The sequence below is a fragment of the Colias philodice genome, chromosome 7 (assembly GCF_061535455.1).
Source record: "Colias philodice isolate Cphi_HAF_F1 chromosome 7, ilColPhil1 Martin Lab GWU primary, whole genome shotgun sequence".
Lineage (NCBI taxonomy): Eukaryota > Metazoa > Arthropoda > Insecta > Lepidoptera > Pieridae > Colias > Colias philodice.
This window is the reverse complement of record NC_143092.1, coordinates 3545955-3565173: the sequence shown is the minus strand read 5'-3', so window position 1 is coordinate 3565173 and position 19219 is coordinate 3545955. Positions and strand designations below refer to the sequence as shown.

Sequence of the window (19219 nt, the reverse complement as noted above, 5' to 3'; positions counted from 1 at the left end):
GTTTTGGACAGTAGAAACTGCCGTGACAAACACCCCTTATATATTACATATCTTCTCAAATAAATTGACACTTTCACATAAATTATTAAATTTTATTAAAACTTAAATTATTACAGAGAACAAAGTAGTAATAAGAGTAGTCCCAATATTATTTTTATGTTATGTTTCTAGATTCAAACATACATGATAGCAATGATAACGCGAGTCAGGTACGGACACACATTTTAACATTTAAATTTAAAAAACACAAGATATTTTTATGCACCAAATAAGATTTCTAAAAGTAGGTACTTTTAATTAGCACCTAGGACGGTCGATCTGTTGGCGCCAGAAAATAGCGTTTACCGCGCTTTTGTAAAAGACCAAACTCAACTGCACACCTCAGTATTGTCGCTATGGATTTACCGCTTCTTCCCGGATTATCAACTTTATAGTGCCTTTTTAGAAAATTTATAAGCCGCTGTGATGTTAAGCCTTCTCTCGCAGGTATTCTGTGAAATGCCCAAAGCACTATTGAGGCGGGAACAGATCTACGTAGCCCGTAATTTCTTTGTCGTCTATGATATGAAGGATTTGAATGGCATGAGCGTCGGGACGTTATGGAGGATATTGATCGAATATATTTCAGTTTTGATTTCATCGTTACACGAAAATTTTACGTTTTTTTATATATTTTTCGGGTTTGAATTTGTGAATTGTGTCAGTTATCTGGCATAGTAATTGTTGACATGTTGACTTATTTTTTTTATTGACAAAGTCTATGTAATATTTTTAGTCAATAATAGACAATACTTATTAAACCTACCTAATAGGAATCATATATTGGATACGAATTATTTAACCAATATCGTTTAAATACACAGTGATTCGATCACACATTTAATATGTTTAATTAAAGTAGTTAACGCTAAGCTCGACAAATCGGCCGACTAGTTGACACACCAGTTGGGTTACACGAAAGGAACGAATCCGTAGGGGTGAATTATTGCGAGTTCATTTACAATGACGCAGGGTGTACTCTGTGCGATGAATGTGGAACAAGCTTTGTGCCTTTTATGGATACGCTGTGAAGGAATTTTCTTATGTTTTTCGTCGTATGATATTTCATTTGTGGGTAACATCTGAATTATTGTAAATTTATTCTGGGTTTTATTATAATAATGAGGAACTGTATGTATGTACTGAACTGTATTATAATAAATATAGAAAAATCTGAATATGCATAGGTACCTTCTATTTCCCTACCAACTGAATAGTAGTAAGTAGAGCAATGTGCCCTTTACTTAGTAGGTATCTAATCTGTGCCTTTACCATGTATAAACATTTTACTTTTGCCCTACAAGGGAAGCTTTTGTAGCAGGCATTGTTAAATAAAGAACCATAAACGAAATTCGAACGTTGTTCGAAACGTTTATTTGCATTACGAGATACCGACATTTGTTTGACGGCAATTCGACCTGAAATCCCCAACCAATTGAGCATGTGCCACTAACTCATAACTCGCGCTGATAATAGACTTGGGTTTAGATGATAATAGGTTTCTGTAGATATTATTAAATTTAATAAACATAGTATGCTTTTGAATAGGTATGGACAGGTAAACTAGAGTTCTCTTTATATTTGATATTGTTCTGTATATTTAATCATATAGATCTACGTCGAGCGAGTTATGTTATGGGGGAATTGATGAATTTACTTAAACATATTCCCAAAAAAAAATACCTATAGAGTTTCTAAATACTGTCTATGTTATATGTAACTAGGTATAAGTATTGACTATTTTTTAAATAGGTATAGTAGATAATCTAACCATTGTGTTTAATAACTTCAAATTATGTGTAAATAGACCAAAGGCTGCAAAAAGGCGAAATTTAATATTAAACCTAATATGTATAGAAAATAAAAATATGTAATTGCAAATAATTATACCTAAGTACCTATTGTTAAGGCGCTAACCGAGACTCGCATAAACTAGATAATATTATCAAAAAGCAGGATATAAGCAGATAAGTATGTAAAATTCCAGATAAGAATGCTAATATCGATACTGTTAACATGTTTTAGAGTAAAAAATACGTTTTGTATACCTATTAATAGCGGTTCATCCCGCAGCATTAACTTGACATTTTGTGTCTTTGATCAGCCTACGAGCCTACTGTCCACCAACGCGTTATGAAAATCGGAATATCCCGATTATCTAGAAAGACCTTTAAACTTTATATTGTTTAGGCTTCGTTGCCGCTAGCCACTTGAACTTTGAACTTAACACGCCTCCATTGGCTTGATACGTTTATACGTGTATAAAATTCAATCTAGATCAATCGTTGGCGGAATAGAATTTAATATGAATTTGCGTACCTACGTATACGTATATTAATTTATAGGTAGATATATAATATCTATTCCCTATACCTGTGGTGTTAAGTTCGGATTACTTAGGTACCTACTGTTTACTATTATGATAGAGAACAACCTACGTAATTCAACAACCTATGGGTTGTAAAAGTGTTAAGTTGGTATTATATTTAATAGGTTCAACTAAATGCTATTTTTTTCAATAATTAGTAATATTGAACCTACTTGTTATAACTACAGTATATACAATTAGAAAGCAAAACAAAACCAATCTTTACTAGTCATTTACTTTTCGATTAGTCTGCAGCCTTCAGCCTTGACAGATTTCAGGTTGACAGCAGGGACCGAAAGTGAATGAACGAAATGACTGAAATACGGCGAAATTAAATTCACAAACCTAGGGTCTTTGAATTAGGTGATTGCCTTTAGGCTCGATACACACATGTTTTAATATGTTTTTTGTATTTTTATGCTTTTTGAAGGACTTTATACTCTTTGGCTTATTTTATGTATGCGTAATGTAGGATAACTACAGACTAAAATTAAATTATAAAAAACTATAAGAAATAATTTCATTTCTACAGGATCTATGCATGTAGGTATATAAAAATAACACCTATGTACCTACGTTTATTTTAAATATTTTTTGATAATTTAATATATAGATGTAGGTACCAACATGTAGAAATAATAAATGTGTCTCTTTAGTGGGTATATTTAAAAGCAATAAACTTAATAGAGATATATTATTCGCCTGGTTAGAGCTTTACAGTTGAGGTGCAAAAAACTTTGTTCCAAAGGACTTGCTGTAGAGAAAATCCAATAATGAGCTCTTTGCTCTACAATTTAAGTAAAAAAGCAAAAAGGTCACCGAAATTAATCCAATTTGACTCATCATTTCATAAAATCTTAAAATAACAGATACGAATTTTAGTTGGTACTATTTTTCACAACAGTCGAACGTACAATGGTTACCTAAGTACCCTTTTCACGTAAAAAATAAGCGTAATAAAATCTTATAAAGCTTCACAAAATATCGACATAATTGTTTTTATACTCATATGCTATTTCTGGACCTCAATAAAAGAGCTAAATAAACATCAAGTTTTAGTCGTTTATCAAATGCCTGTTTTTTTAGGTACACGAATACTGAATAGTTCCTTATACTTGGTATAGCGCGATCATAGGTGTCAGCCTTCTCGGAAGGCGATCAGTAATTAACTCTTAATGGTTCTTTGGAATCCGTTCTTCGATTCAAATTAAAAGTACTGTTCGGAGTTTTGGATTAAAATTAAACTGTGATTGCTTGAATTGAAATGGTGTTATGTTAGGTTTGATACTTGTAGCACCGTATATTTAATATTTTGATTTTGTACATTGATAGCGGCTTTGTCTCTAGGTAAACTTTTACAGTGTAAAACTAATTCTCAATTAAAACTGTGAAAATTGGGACAGTAGATTTTGAATTTATCGCAGAGAGATGTACAGACAGTCATACAAACGTGGTCGAGGACTCTGCTTTATAATACACTTTTAACAAAACATAATATAAGCTTTTACTAACTAATCTCTATAAAATTTAATCAGCATTCAGTGTAGCGGGATTAGGAAATAGCGTCCAATAACGTTTTTGAATTTGCATAAATAATAAATCGTGTTCAGAGAAATCTCTTAAGATTTGATGGTACAAATGCTTGATGATGTATTTATATTATGCTCTTATTTTATTTTTTATTTGAGGAGCACTCAAGGCTCTTTGGGTTTGAGTTCCCATGTTTTCCCCGAGGTGATTGTATACAAAATGTTATTATTATAATAATTATGTAATTCATACATAGAAATATGTATTTACAGTATTTTTAATAACTTTTTATACATACATCTCCAAATTCACTTTGTAAATTGCAATAGAAATGTAAGTTAGTTTTAAATTATTATCAATATCTAAATTTAATTAGCATCTTATGAAGTTCAGATGACTTTGTTGAAGAACATTCAATGAAACTCGTATCTTAAGATTTTAAGTTCCCGCTCGAACTATCATATTTATGAGTCGAACATGAAACATTAATAAATGTTATTTAGTTATAAATTCGTCAACAAGACGTTCACGAATCCTTGGAAACTGGTACGTTGAATTAATAGGAGCCGACAAATTCGAGATATTTCGCTAAACCCAACTTAGTTACAAACCTGTAAGCAGTGAAACCTTAGGAGAAGCCCCTTACTCAAATCTTGCTTCAAATTCCGATTGGATTGTTTCAATTACGTCTAACGTTATAAATATCTTATTGAATAATATTTTATTCATATTTTAATCGTTAATGAAGTATGTTTAAGACTTTCTTAAGAGTTAAGTCCGTGTTTATCAGTAATTTAATTTAATAAACTTAAAAACATATTTAAATAAGCATCGTTAAATCTACTTTACAAAGAAATCATCGTAAAATATGTTTCATTTTACGTTAACTGTGGCTTTTTAGTTCAAGTTTGACTTTTTTCCGTATAAACCAAACACGACTTTCTTCGTAGTATCGCCGTAGCACGTACCAGAGCGATGGTTAGGGGAGGGGGAGGCTCACAGGGGGAGGGGAGGGGTCTCGAGTGTTGTTCCCTGTAAACGTCACGAGTGATCATCGTTTGAAACGTAACTTCAGATAGGTTTTAAGCGAAACCGCAATAAAAAATAGAAATTACCGAGTAATGTCGCTTTAAGTGTTAGTATGTTTTGATATAGGAATGTGTTTTAAATTTTTAGGCCCTTTATTTGATGTTAATGAAAAAGTGCATAAAATAAATGTATAGATATGTTTGTATAAAACGTGATAAGTAACTTGCAGTCCCCGCCTAACGGGGTAGACAATTTTTTGTTCCTTTTGGTCGTATTGTTTCGTTTACGGGAAAGGAGGGTTCGTAATATGTTTGAAGCCTTTGTCTGTCGTAGAGACGCGGCGTCGCTGGTTAAAGCGAACTATTTTGATTCTTAGGAGCTTCATTTAAATAAGATAGTAGAGATTCTAATCAAATAATTTAATGAGGTTAATTTTCGGATAAGTTATTCTTTAAGTGGGTTGCTGTGAAATGAATAGAGTAATATTTAATAAGCTGTAATGAAATTAGCAAGTTTCATAAACATTTATGGGTGTTTATCTGTTGGTAAAAAGACGCAATTACTTTTAATATACTTCTTCATAAATTCAGATGTATCGGATTTTTAACGGCGTAACTGGCCTATTTAAAAATTGTTAGGTAAGTACAAACAAAATAAATAATAATACCTCAGGTATCAAATTCATCCTTCAATTACAAAATCTTATTTACGATATAGTAATGTAAAATTACAAAGTTACATTCCAGACCATAACGATGTCAATACATACTTCGACTGCTGTACACATTTAAGTAGGTAGTATGTATACCTAACAATTAGTGTACCTACTTACACTGTTCATTTATTATTTGTCCCTCTGGAACATGTTAACATAATTTCTGTATAGCATTATAAATATTACAAAAAACGTAGGAATTAAATTTTAAAATATGTTTAAGTGTAACTTATTACTATACGTTTTATGCTCAAAATGGTAAGTGAAATCCAAACAGGAGGTCATGATTTCCTACTTCAGTACAGTCAATAATATGGCAGACTATATATTTCTTGGAAAGGAAGTAGAGCGCAGAGGAAGACAATTATTTGAAATATATCCGCCCAACGCCCTCAGAAACTACGTAATTAACAGTAAAGCTGTAGCATCTTTATGTAGCCTATTTATGAATGCAACGTAAATTCAGTCCAAAGAAAATACGAATAGCTATAAATTGTCCTTAGGTACATAAAACCATTAACATAAAGGAATTGCGTGCGCGATTATAACGATTAGAAGCTCTAGCTACGTACTGTCCTGAAACATGAAAGGCTGACCTAAATGAAACCAAGGCCATCCAGGTTCTGTGGAAAATTGCGATTAGAACTCTTTAATATATTTTCACTTTTAAACGAGACTCATCAGCGTCGTCTGTTATAATCCTTACTTAATGTTACGAATCTCAAAGTTTCTATGTTACACTTTCAGGTGTATGATTTCATTCAAAGAATTTTGGCAAAGAGAAATACAATTGGAGGAAGATGAGGCCTTGAGCTTTTTGAAAACAAAATTGATTACGCAAGAGAGAAGTAAGTACCAGTGGTCTGCGTCTCCTTGTGGGGTGTGGGGCAGAAGAATATATCTTCTGTTACTGTTACATTGTAAGATTTTTCTTTATAGGAAGTTAAAAGTATGAGAGTGATTATTGCCTAAGTATTACAGTACTCTTCCAGATGCAGACAATTTTTTTAGTTCTTCTCTGCGATCGAATTTAAAAAGTCTGTATTACACTAGAAGTGGGTGGATATTTGTATTGTGAGCGGCTGTTGTGCGATAAAGTATAAGTGTGGGCGTGCGAAATCGCGGTCCGAAAACTAGTTGAGAATTATTACCAAATATGACTTGGCTATTTCTTGCTAAATATCCAACGATAAAAATAAAAGTAGTTTCATAACATCGTATTTTACGAAAATGACAATCGGACTAATTTTTAACCCAGTGATTTTTCGCGAAATGAAGTCTAATTATTTTATGCGGTGATTAAAATTACTTGTTGATAGCGTTGTTGGTTTTCTACGTAAAAAGAAAATGTAAATATACTGATATTTACATATGAAGACAATCATATTTTGTTTACTTTATCTGCTTTATTAATATACCTACTTAACAACAAATTTCGTCAATAATTAACTATTTTCTTTATTCAATTTCGCCGTAGGATTTTGATCAAATTGTAATCATCAGAATTCCTTGAGTCAATAGTTCTTATGCATCTTATTGGAGGAGCAACAGACATGTATTTGAAAAAAGTCTTATGTTTCAAACAACTTTTTGAATAAAATATAAGCAGAATTCTATTTAACAGTAAAATGAAAATGTAAGGGTTTTTCTTTTTCTAGAGTAATGAAATGTTGTATGTAATTTTTTTTGCACGTTATTTTAGCCAATTAACCAACATGCTCGCATGCTCATAACATAATGCATCATAATTGTCTAGTGTCTGCTTTCAGCGGACATTTAAACAAAAAATAGCACATTTTGCTCTTTTTAAACATTTTGCCTGCAATTCGGACATTTCAAAGCGTCTCGAAACTTCGGTCACGTCGCCGTCGCGCGGTTTCCGCACTCAAAATTAATTTTTGATCAACAATCGTGGGATTAAAGTGAGAAACTTTCTAAATTACTACCGACATTATGTTTCAGAATGCAATTTTTACGAATTAACGTGTGATTTTGTTTTATTGAAGCGTTAAAAATGTTCTCAACTTAATCGAGTTTTCCGAAGTTTTGATGCGAACTGTGGGAGTTGTAGCTAAAGTTATATTGTTGTACTTGTACAGTACACCTAAGAGCTAAGTTATATAAAATAAAATTATTTATGCGTATTACTTGGTGAGACGTTAGATCTATTGCAGTCTGGCTTAAATACACACATATTCTACGCTATATGCATATGAATTAATTAAATTATCGTTTCCTTTGTCTCTTGAATGCTGAGATCTTAGTTATTCTTACTTTGCAATTTTCTGATAATGATACCACGGCGATTTTATTGAAAGATATTAAATGATTAATTACATGTGATAAATAAAGAATAAATAACAAAAAAAAAAGTTGCACTCCGGGAGTGTCGGCAGAAGTGAAAACGTGATTATTAACGTTGAGCATGTTTGATATTATATATCATATTATATATTATATTATTTTATATATCCATCCGTCTTACGCTTTTTCGATCAGGTCACGTGTCCTGACGCGAGTTTAAGATTTTATACCCATTACAGAAAAAATGCTCAACGCCGCTAAAGAAGTTTTCACTTCAAAAAATGTAGTCTAAAATAGTATTAAAAAAGTGGGTTGGTATATGTAGATTTAAATTGCTTTGGTGTGAATTTGTGAATTGCTATGGCCTGAAGTCGGTTCTCTATCCATATATGTAATGAGGAACATTTTATGTTAATTTAATAAAAGTTTATGCGAGTTAGTCATAGATCTCAAGTAACTTTAGAAATACTATAACGACGCCGATGACTGTAAGTAGGTATTGTAGGTAGTAAGCTCATCAGCAGCTTTTGTCAATCACTTTTTTAATTTTTATGTACATTGTACATTGCACTTACATTTCCCAAAAACTATAGCTCGAGATAGATTTTCTATGATTTTATACCAATTTATATTAACAAACAGACCCTATAATATTATGCCACATGAAATTGGAAACGATTTTTACTTAGTTTATGAACTAAGAGATGGGCAAGCATACAATGAGACTATTTTATTAGTATATATAAACTCTGCTTTCCTTATTTTTCGAAATTAATTTATAATAGGAAAGGAAGAGAATGACATAGGTATAATAAAACAGAGCTTTGTTTTGTGTGTCAGTGTGTGCTTAATTAAAGTTAGCTTCTGTCTCTTAACATGCAAATTTGTAGCATTTACTGGAACCAGTAGCTCTTAAAAGTAGATCTAAATCATATATGTATATGTGGATTAATCTACGAAATCAAGTATTATTAAACGTATTATAAACAATATTAGTATATTATTTAAATATTAATTTTATAAGAAATATTATGTTAATTAATGATAATAATTGTTATAAGTTAAATCTTTAAATATTCTTAGAAAACGAATGAATTTTAGTAAATTCCCATTCGGATCCGGATATAAGTATTAGTGCCACGTGTGACGCCCTAAGGTTTTTTTCACGACATGAGGCGATAGCATCGAAACTATTACAGAGACTAAATTGCATCTGTGGCAGGCCATAGGGTTACCAGTTGAAGAAAAAGTTTTATTATTTTTTGTATTTTTTTTTTGTTTAGATAACATTATATTGTAGATAAAATACCTGTCCACTATTAAATTGATTTTTCTAGTATCATGAAAATCTTGTACAGACTTGTTGTGCATATCTACAAAGCCTTTACAGATGTACTCTTTAGGCAAGTTAGTCAAATAAGCAGTTATTTTTTCTGATACATCATACTTACTATTCATACGGAAATCATATTTGAACAATAATTTTGTTTTACAACGTTTTTTGTGTAGGGTCAACCGGGGCAAATGCAACTAAAAAATAACAAGTTTCAAGTTTGATCGGTTGCAGTTATCTCCTTTTATATTTGGTCATTTATTTGACCCATTTAGTGATTTTTGTATTTATTCAAGATTATTTTCAACCAATCAAGCAATACAGTAGTCTTATAAATAACTGGTAGTGAGAATATTTCCTAAAATTGGTAGAAAAAGTTACATTAACCCCTAGTCGGGGGTAAATGCAACTAACTGCCATAGCTCTTCTTCTATTTCATATAAAACAACGAATATAGAATATATTTATGAGATTTCATGTTATTCATAGGATTTTGAACTGGATTACCGTGTAGCAAGAACGAGTTTTCAGGAAAAATCTTATTTTTCTGATTGTGGGGCAAATGCAACTATTTGTTAGAGAATTAGTGTGGGGAATGCAAAAAACTTATTCATCGATATACTTTTATTATTCTATATATATATACAATAACGTTATCTATACAATAACGTTGCGATCGTAGATGGCGCCGCATTATTTAGAGGAAAAACTCATGTACCTACTTTGATTTACCACTTTAAATCGCAACAAAAAAAAATAACAGTGTACTACCTACTAAGTCAATTTTAGTTTTTGGTCAGAACAAATAATATTCTTTGTGTTAAATATTGTTAAAAACGTAAACCAAACAAAATACGTTTATTAGTTAATCAACCGTTTACTAAAAATTACTTGAACAATCACAGAACTATCCTACCTATCGTTTTTAGTTACTTATATTCTTTAACCACGCTTTATCTAATTTGAATTTTACTTATGAACCCGTCTCTGGGTATAATATCGAAGAAATAATCGATGGTTCTTCTTTAATTAATCATAAAGAAAATATATTTTGACTACTAAGAAGGATACATAATAAAAATATCGACACTGTCACATCACTAGTGTTTTTAGTTTCATACAAAAATATAAGGGGCTATTGTAACTAACCTCACAGTTGCAATAACCCCACAGTGAAATTTTCATGAGGCAATTGTAACTGCATCAATAACACAAAATAGAGTCAACTAACGCACTAAAAATATAAATGAAATATGCTTAACGGCTTGTGATAATCGTGTCCAATCAAAAACACCTGCAAAAAATCACTCCTAAACAATTTTTTTGTCTGCAAAACTCGCCACCTGTTTTTACGCACACCAACTTCAAAATAGCGGTTTGACACAATGGCCTATCAATCAAATAGTTTTCATCGTAGGGGCACCATCTATTACTTGTAAGATTTATTAGTCGTTGAGCTATTGAATCATAGGTGGCGATTTATTACAACAACTCTAATAAATTAGTTATGATAACTAGTTGCCATAGCCCCATAGTTGCATTTGCCCCGGTTGACCCTATACATTTTGAATAAATTGTAAGGTGTGGCAACCCTCATGACGCGATCAGGATTTCGTAGACCGAGTCGATCAACGAGTTGGCCGATTCATTGTTATTTGGTGACATGAGTTATAAAACACAAAAATATAGAACGAAACAATATTTTGACATCGATATATTCAAATCAGAATCTAAATGTTGATGGATATAGGAATAAAATTGCATATAAATATAAATAATTACTTGGAACAATTAAATAATTAAATACAATATCGTAATTCATATATTTATAATATTTCATACCCATTAAACACTTTATTATATAATGATCAAGTAAAATACGAAATTTAATACCGACCCTGTTCTATCTTTCGTATGAGAAATGTCAAATGTTTATAGCGCCATTTATTTTCCGCCTACAAAATTATAAGTTCCTCAGATTATTCCCGAAGCTTTGAAGAGATGGCGCCACCATCGCATAACAGGCAAAATATTATTCAATAATAATTAATAATATAAGTATTTTTTATAACTTCATTCGATTATATGATATTTATTTCGTAGTATTATGGTCTTATGAGGACCAAATTAAACAAAACAATTGAACTAATTGACTTGATTAATTTAATCAACGACGATATACTATTTATTCCATTTTTTTTTATATTTTATTCGATTTGTTCAATTTTTTGTAGGTACTTAATAATATTATGCGTGTTGAAATCATTGTGCATATTGTCGAATTGATTGTTTCGTAAAATATCAACATTGGTTTTTTCTAATGTACTTTCTAATATATACTATAGACATTAATTATTGTTGACAGCTATATTAAAAAAAAATATTGATTAAAAGAAGCATTCAGACGATGAACTAGGTATTTTAGAAATATCTATAATGGATCATTATCCATAAGCGATCTTTAAAAAAGCGCCATGAAGTTATAACAAGATAACTAATATATCCGTCAAGCTGGCCACAGATAATATAGTATAAAAACTGCGCAAACATCGCGTCTGCAACAGACGACTAAAAACGAAGTGCCATCAACCGCTTCCGTTTTTGTATTGAAACTAGCGAAGTATATTAGGGCTTGTTTCACCTTTAATAAACGTTTTTAAACTATAAAAATTACCCATATTGACTACTGTAGAGATATAATGTAAATAGTAATAAACATGTTATTATTATGTCGAATACGGAATAATAACGCTAGCTTTCCGTTTGCAGCTTCGCTCGCGATTTCACATTATTGTGAATAGCTTTTATGGGGGCTTTTATATAAGCTTTCGTTCCTTTTTTCACTCCCTCAACGTTTATTGTCGCTAGAGAAATTAGACAAAGTGGTCCTGTTAGTAAATTTTAAGTTTATAAATAGTTTCATGTTTTTTTGTGAAATTGTACTATATGTATGTATACTTAGGTTTACATTAATAATATAGGTATTATAACTTTTCTGTTATGAAACGAAATGTACTAATCTTTATTATTCGAAGTAATAATAACTGTTAGAAACAACTCGTTGTATGTTAAAGTGTCCATACGTCTCTTAACCCCTCTGCATGTAAAAAGATTAACTCGAATGAAGCCCTATGAGCAATTACAGGTCGTTCTTCTACTTATTACAATATGGCTGGATTATTTGCACGTCAATAGAGATAAGAACTTATCCTAAATTTACTTTTATATTTGATTTAGAAAGGAAAAAAACACTAAATTCTAGTGAATTAAAATGCGTAGGAATTGGTTTAATTATTACCTTAAAAAGGAATATACTTAGTCAGTTTAAATATATGTTTTAATTACTGGCACTCAAAATGTATGCCATCAACTGGAGTGTTGAATAAAAATCCCTTTATTGTAACAACTACATATTTGTTACGAAAACAACAAAAGTTAACAAAAAAGGGCCTATATCACAGGCCTATATAGAGCAGAAGTTAACGCATCATCAGTTTCTGTGTGGCTAACATTTCTAGTCTATTTTTCGTGTAACCAATAAACTTAGATCAGCTAAAATCTAAGAATATCAGTGCAATACAATCCACCATGACCATGTGTTGCCGCAACAAAATCGTGCAGAACGGAGCGTTGCGACTGCGTCATCGCGTCGTCACGTCGCGGCGCCGTGCGATTGGCCGCGGATTGACCCCACTGTCCTCTACGACTTCAACTCGCCACGCAACCGCTGAGCAGAACACTCCCTCACTAAAATTAATTAATTCTACCAAACGCACTTTGTAATTTTAAATATTAAACTATATACGCACAAGTTTATTGTCTTCTTCTTTCGTCGTCAACATTTTCTGGACCTTCGACACCGGATCACATCCTGGATTTTGGAGACGCAATCGGCAAGGAAGTCGCAAAATTACAGTGCAGTTTGGTAAGACGGCCAGCTAATTTATCCAACCCTGTAAAGCTTCATCTGAGTGATACTGTGCTTTGTATATTCCAGAGCTTTCGGTGTTGCTTGCCTCCTCACGTGCTTTTACGCAACCGAAGAATCTGCTTCACGTGGCACGTAAGTACTTGTAGCTTTTTACTTCAGTCATTATGTCTCTTTCTGAGCAAAAGGAGCTTAAGGATTTGAGGAAAAAAAGGGGGTTAATCAAATGTAGGCTAACGAATTTTAAGAAATATGTTTCGTCTTTTGAAAACGTGGATCTTGATACACATCAAAGGGCAGAACTAAAATTACGTATACCAGGTGCACAAAGTTTAATGAACGATTTCAACCAAGTACAAAGTAAAATCGAAGATCTTGTCCCGGAGTCAGAAACGGATAAACTCATAGAATCACGCGTAGAGTTTGAGAGGGAATATTATGTTGTCCTGGCGATGCTGGACTGCATGGTAAACCCAGATAATTCCGAGGATAGATCTGTTAATAAATCCATTGACTGTTCCTTAGCGCACGACCATACGACCTGTAACAATTTTAATAACGATTCAGTAAAATTACCGACTATTTCTGTACCTAGCTTTGACGGTTCACATGAACACTGGGTAGAATTTCGCGACACGTTTTCATCCTTAATTCATAATTCGAAAACAATACCACCGGTTCAAAAATTCCATTATTTAAAGGCGAGTTTAAAAGGCGATGCCAAAATCGTTATAGAAAACGTTGAATTTTCATCCGAAAATTATCTGGTTGCATGGGAGCTTTTATTACACCGTTTTAATAACACGCGATTGATAGTGCAAAGTCACATTAAAGCAATATTTTCACTTCAAAACGTCTCAAGAGAATCGGCTAGTCAATTACACAATTTAATTGATACAGTTTTAAAAAATTTACGTATTCTTAAAATCTTAGGAGAACCCACGGAATACTGGGACACTTTGATTATTTATATCGTAGTTTCAAAGTTAGATCCTACCACTGAACGCGAGTGGGAACAATTTAAAAACACTTTTTATAAAATAAACAAGGACAAAATTATTAAACTAAACGATTTATTAGAATTCATTAAAGAAAAAGCCGATTTATTAACTACACTATCCGTAAATCACAATAAACCTAGTATTTCAAATAACTCAAATAAATTTTCTACTTACCAAAATAAAAATTCATCATCCAAAATTCATTGCAACATAGTTTCGGATAACAAACAATCTAAATCGCAATCCAATAAGTCGCGCAGCCATTACAAGTCATGTTTGCTATGTAACGAAAAGCATCAGCTGTATTCATGCCAGAAGTTTCTCGACTTATCCCCGCAACATAGGTTTAGTTTCATAAAGGATAAAGACTTATGCATTAATTGTATGCGTCCAGGTCATTTAGTTGGTACTTGTCTTTTTGGTCCGTGTAGAAAGTGTGAACAAAAGCACAATAGTTTACTTTGTGATGCAATTAAATTATCACCAATTAAACAAAATACAGTGACGTTAACTACGTACGAGCACCCCTCGCTTACTAATACGCATCCCGTTTCAGTGGTTTCAGTAGATAACGCACACATGCAACCTCAATGTATTAATCACGCACAAACCGTTATGCATACAAAGGATGACAATTATTCGCAACAGATTGTCATATTGTCTACGGCGATAGTTGAAGTATATAATGAATCGGGTGAGTATTATTGCGCACGCGCAGTTCTAGATAGCGGAAGCGAGCGATCCTTTATAACGCAATCGTTTGCAAATAAATTAAATATACGAATATTACAGTCCACTCAACATATTCACGGTGTAGGTAATTCTATTACGCAATGTTCGCAATCTTGTAACATTGAAATTAAATCGCGCGACGGGAGCTTCACTGCCCGTTTTCAATGTTTGATTTTGCCCCAAATTACATCAAAATTGCCTACAACCACGGTTAATTTAAATCAATTTAATATTCCTCACAATTTATTGTTAGCTGATCCCAATTTTTACGAAAGTCAACCTATTGATTTACTGATCGGTGCTGATTTATTTTGGGAATTAATAACCGAAGGAAAAATGCGCCTGAAAAGTGGTCCTTTCCTTCAAAACACCAAATTAGGTTGGATAGTGTCAGGTGCAATTAAATCTTTTCCGTATACTAATAATAAAAAATTATCACATATTAATTGTAATTATTCGACATTATCCACGGAAGATGATTCACTCGATAAGTTAGTTAGGAATTTCTGGGAATTAGAAGAATTATCCGCGCCTAGCAATAAATTACAGCAATTATCGAGCGAAGATAATATTGCTTGTGAGGAACATTTTATTCGCACAACACGTCGACTTTCCGATGGTCGTTTCTGTGTTTCAATTCCGTTGAAACAATCACCTGAGTTATTAGGTAATACACGCGCACAAGCTGAACGTCGTTTTTACGCGTTAGAGAAACGTCTTCAGCAAAATACTAATTATAAAAAGATGTATTCTGATTTTATACAGGAGTATATTAATTTAGGTCATATGAGTCTCGTCAATACGTATGGGAATCCGCACTATTTCGTACCGCATCATGGTGTGTTTAGGGAGCACGCCACCACAACTAAATTACGCGTAGTTTTTGATGCGAGTATGAAGTCTAGTTCCGGCGTATCATTAAACGACATACAAATGATTGGACCTGCTATTCAAGGTGACTTGATTTCTATTTTATTACGTTTTCGCGAGAATAGGTATGTTGCATGCGCTGACATTGAGAAATTTTACAGGCAATTGAATATTGCTGAAGATCAGCGTGACCTGCAGCTGATCTTGTGGCGGGATGATCCCTCAGAGCCGCTGAGGGTGTACCGACTCAACACCGTGACGTACGGAACGGCATCCGCACCGTATCTAAGTTGTAGATGTTTAAAGGAATTAGCCAAACACTCGAATATTCCGTATGTAGCCGATACTATTAATAATTGTTTTTACGTTGACGATCTCATAGTTTCATCGAATTCTATATCCGAATTAGAAAATATTTGTAAAGAAACTAGTAGTCTTTTAGAGTCAGCTTGTATTAAATTACGAAAATGGATTTTTAGTCATAATTTAAATTTAATTACGCCTAGCGTTAATGAATCGCAAACACACGATCTATGTTTACTGAATAAAACTTGTAACAATAAAACTTTAGGTATCGGATGGAATAGTCTCGATGATTATATTTATTATTTCACGCAAATTATACAAAAGAGTGAAGTCGTGACAAAACGTATTATTTTATCGTGCGCTTCACAAATATACGATCCGCTAGGATTATTAAGTCCGTTTATTACTATCGCAAAGCATTTATTACAAAGATGTTGGTTGTTAAAATTGACGTGGGATGAATCGGTTCCTAACGAAATTTCGCAAATATGGGATAAGTTTATAAATGGATTATCTTTTCTTAGTAGTTTACGAATACCGCGTCACGTTATGTGCATTGATCCAGTGCGAACCGAACTACATATATTTACCGATGCTTCACAGGTCGCGTACGGAGCTTGCGCATACGCTCGTACGATCAATGCAACAGCTGATGTCACAGTGCGCTTGATATGTTCGAAGGGTAAGATCGCGCCGACTAAACCTACAACTATACCTAGATTAGAGTTGTGTGGTGCGTTGTTAGGTGCACGATTATATTATAAGCTTATTGGATCACTGCGTTCAAAATTTGATAAAATTGTATTTTGGACAGATTCAACTATCGTTTTAGGTTGGTTAGGTATGCCTATTAATTTATTAAAACCTTATGTTCAAAATAGGACGGCAGAGATTCACGAGCTGACCAAGGAACATCCATGGCGTCACGTCGCAGGCAAGGATAATCCAGCCGATTTAGTCTCACGCGGGCAAAGTCTAGAAGCGCTTAGCTCCTCATCTTTATGGTGGGAGGGTCCGTTATTTTTACATAATGTACATTTTGAATTGTCCGATTTAAAACATTCCAAATTAATTAATACAGATTTACCGGAAATTAAATCTACAAATATTTGTTGTCACATAAGTAATAATTTAAACGATAATTTAATTATTTTTTCTCGATTTTCACAATATAATAGACTTAAACGCGCAGCTGCTTATGTATTACGTTTTATTAATAACGCGCGAAATAAAACTAATAAGTGGACAGGTTTATTATCAGTCGAGGAATTAAATCGTGCTGAATTAACGTTAGCAAAGTTGAGTCAACAGGAATCGTTTCCCGATATTTACTATGCGCTTAAAAATAATAAAAATATAACGAATATATCAGGCTACAATCAAATTTCTAAATTAAATGCATTCTTTGACGCAAATAATAATTTAATTCGTGTAGGTGGGCGTATTCAAAATTCGCCAAATTTTAGTTTTAATAAAAAATTTCCTATTTTAATCGCAGCTAATCATCATTTTTCACTTTTGCTTTTTCGGTTCGAGCATGAACGTTTACTCCACGCCGGGCCACAGCTTCTACTGTTTACGCTCAGAGAGATGTGGTGGCCGGTCGGCGGCAGAAACCTCGCTAGGAAGGTGGTACATTCGTGCATGCGCTGCGCACGACTGCAACCGACTACGGTCGCGCCTATTATGGGGAATCTACCGCAGGAGCGTCTGGACCCAGGTTATCCGTTTATACGTTGTGGTGTCGACTGTCGACTACGCTGGCCCAGTGTTCACGTTGAATCGTAAAGGCAGAGGTGCTAAATTACAAAAATCGTGCATATGCTTATTTATATGTTTTGTTACACGCGCGGTTCACTTGGAACTTGTTAGCGATCTATCGTCGGAATCATATCTATTAGCTTTGAAACGTTTTATATCGCGGCGAGGTACACCCGTGACTATCTTTTCTGACAATGGGAAGAATTTTGTCGGTCTCATGAATGAGTTCAAAAAATTTTTAGCTACCTGTTCTGATGAAATTAAAGCATATGCAACTTCGCAAAATATTAATTTTAAAATGATACCTTTTTACGCTAGTCATTTCGGGGGATTGTGGGAAGCTGGAGTAAAAAGCTGCAAGCACCATCTCAAACGTGTAGTAGGTAACGCACATCTAACGTTCGAGGAGTTTAGCACAGTATTGACCCAGGTTGAAGCTGTCCTGAACTCCCGTCCTTTGACCCATCTTTCCACAGATCCCAATGATTTCCTTCCACTTAGCCCTGCACATTTCCTGGTTGGTCGTCCGCTGACTGCACCTGTAACGGCTGAGCTGCTATACGACGTGCCTGAGCTTCGTCTCCCGAGGTTCCAGAGGGTGGAACAAATACGCCAGCACTTTTGGAATCGTTGGTCCAAAGAGTATGTCTCCGAGATGCAAACGCGAACCAGATGGCACCAGCACAAGGGGGAGCTCAAGGAGAACACGCTCGTTCTCATTAAGGACGACCGATTGCCGCCGTTGAAGTGGAGCTTGGGGCGCATCCACGCGACATATCCGGGGAAGGATGGAGTAGCACGAGTGGCCGACATTCGTACTGCAGACGGCATCGTGCGTCGGGCGTTCACTAAAATTTGTCCGCTTCCTTCACCAGATAGCTGATTCTTCGCTTCGTGGTCGACAGTTCGTTGGAACCAGCACGTTCCAAGGCCGGGAGCATGTTGCCGCAACAAAATCGTGCAGAACGGAGCGTTGCGACTGCGTCATCGCGTCGTCACGTCGCGGCGCCGTGCGATTGGCCGCGGATTGACCCCACTGTCCTCTACGACTTCAACTCGCCACGCAACCGCTGAGCAGAACACTCCCTCACTAAAATTAATTAATTCTACCAAACGCACTTTGTAATTTTAAATATTAAACTATATACGCACAAGTTTATTGTCTTCTTCTTTCGTCGTCAACACCATGGATGGACCATTTCTATGAACTATACACGGACACAAACGGAATATGAAAATATACTTTATTCGCTAAACCATAAGGTTAAAATTTGATGCTATTATCCTGGCCCTTTCAACTCAG

At 33.9% G+C, this 19219-nt stretch overlaps 1 long non-coding RNA gene across 1 annotated transcript; it reads right to left on the bottom strand.

The window, feature by feature from the left end:
- Positions 1 to 13563: 13563 nt before the first annotated feature.
- LOC149486971 (uncharacterized) lies at positions 13564 to 14826 on the bottom strand. The gene is made up of 2 exons (XR_016315861.1): positions 14422 to 14826; positions 13564 to 13787 (listed from the first exon to the last, which is right to left on the bottom strand). It is a non-coding gene; the product is annotated as an uncharacterized LOC149486971 (long non-coding RNA).
- Positions 14827 to 19219: the final 4393 nt, after the last annotated feature.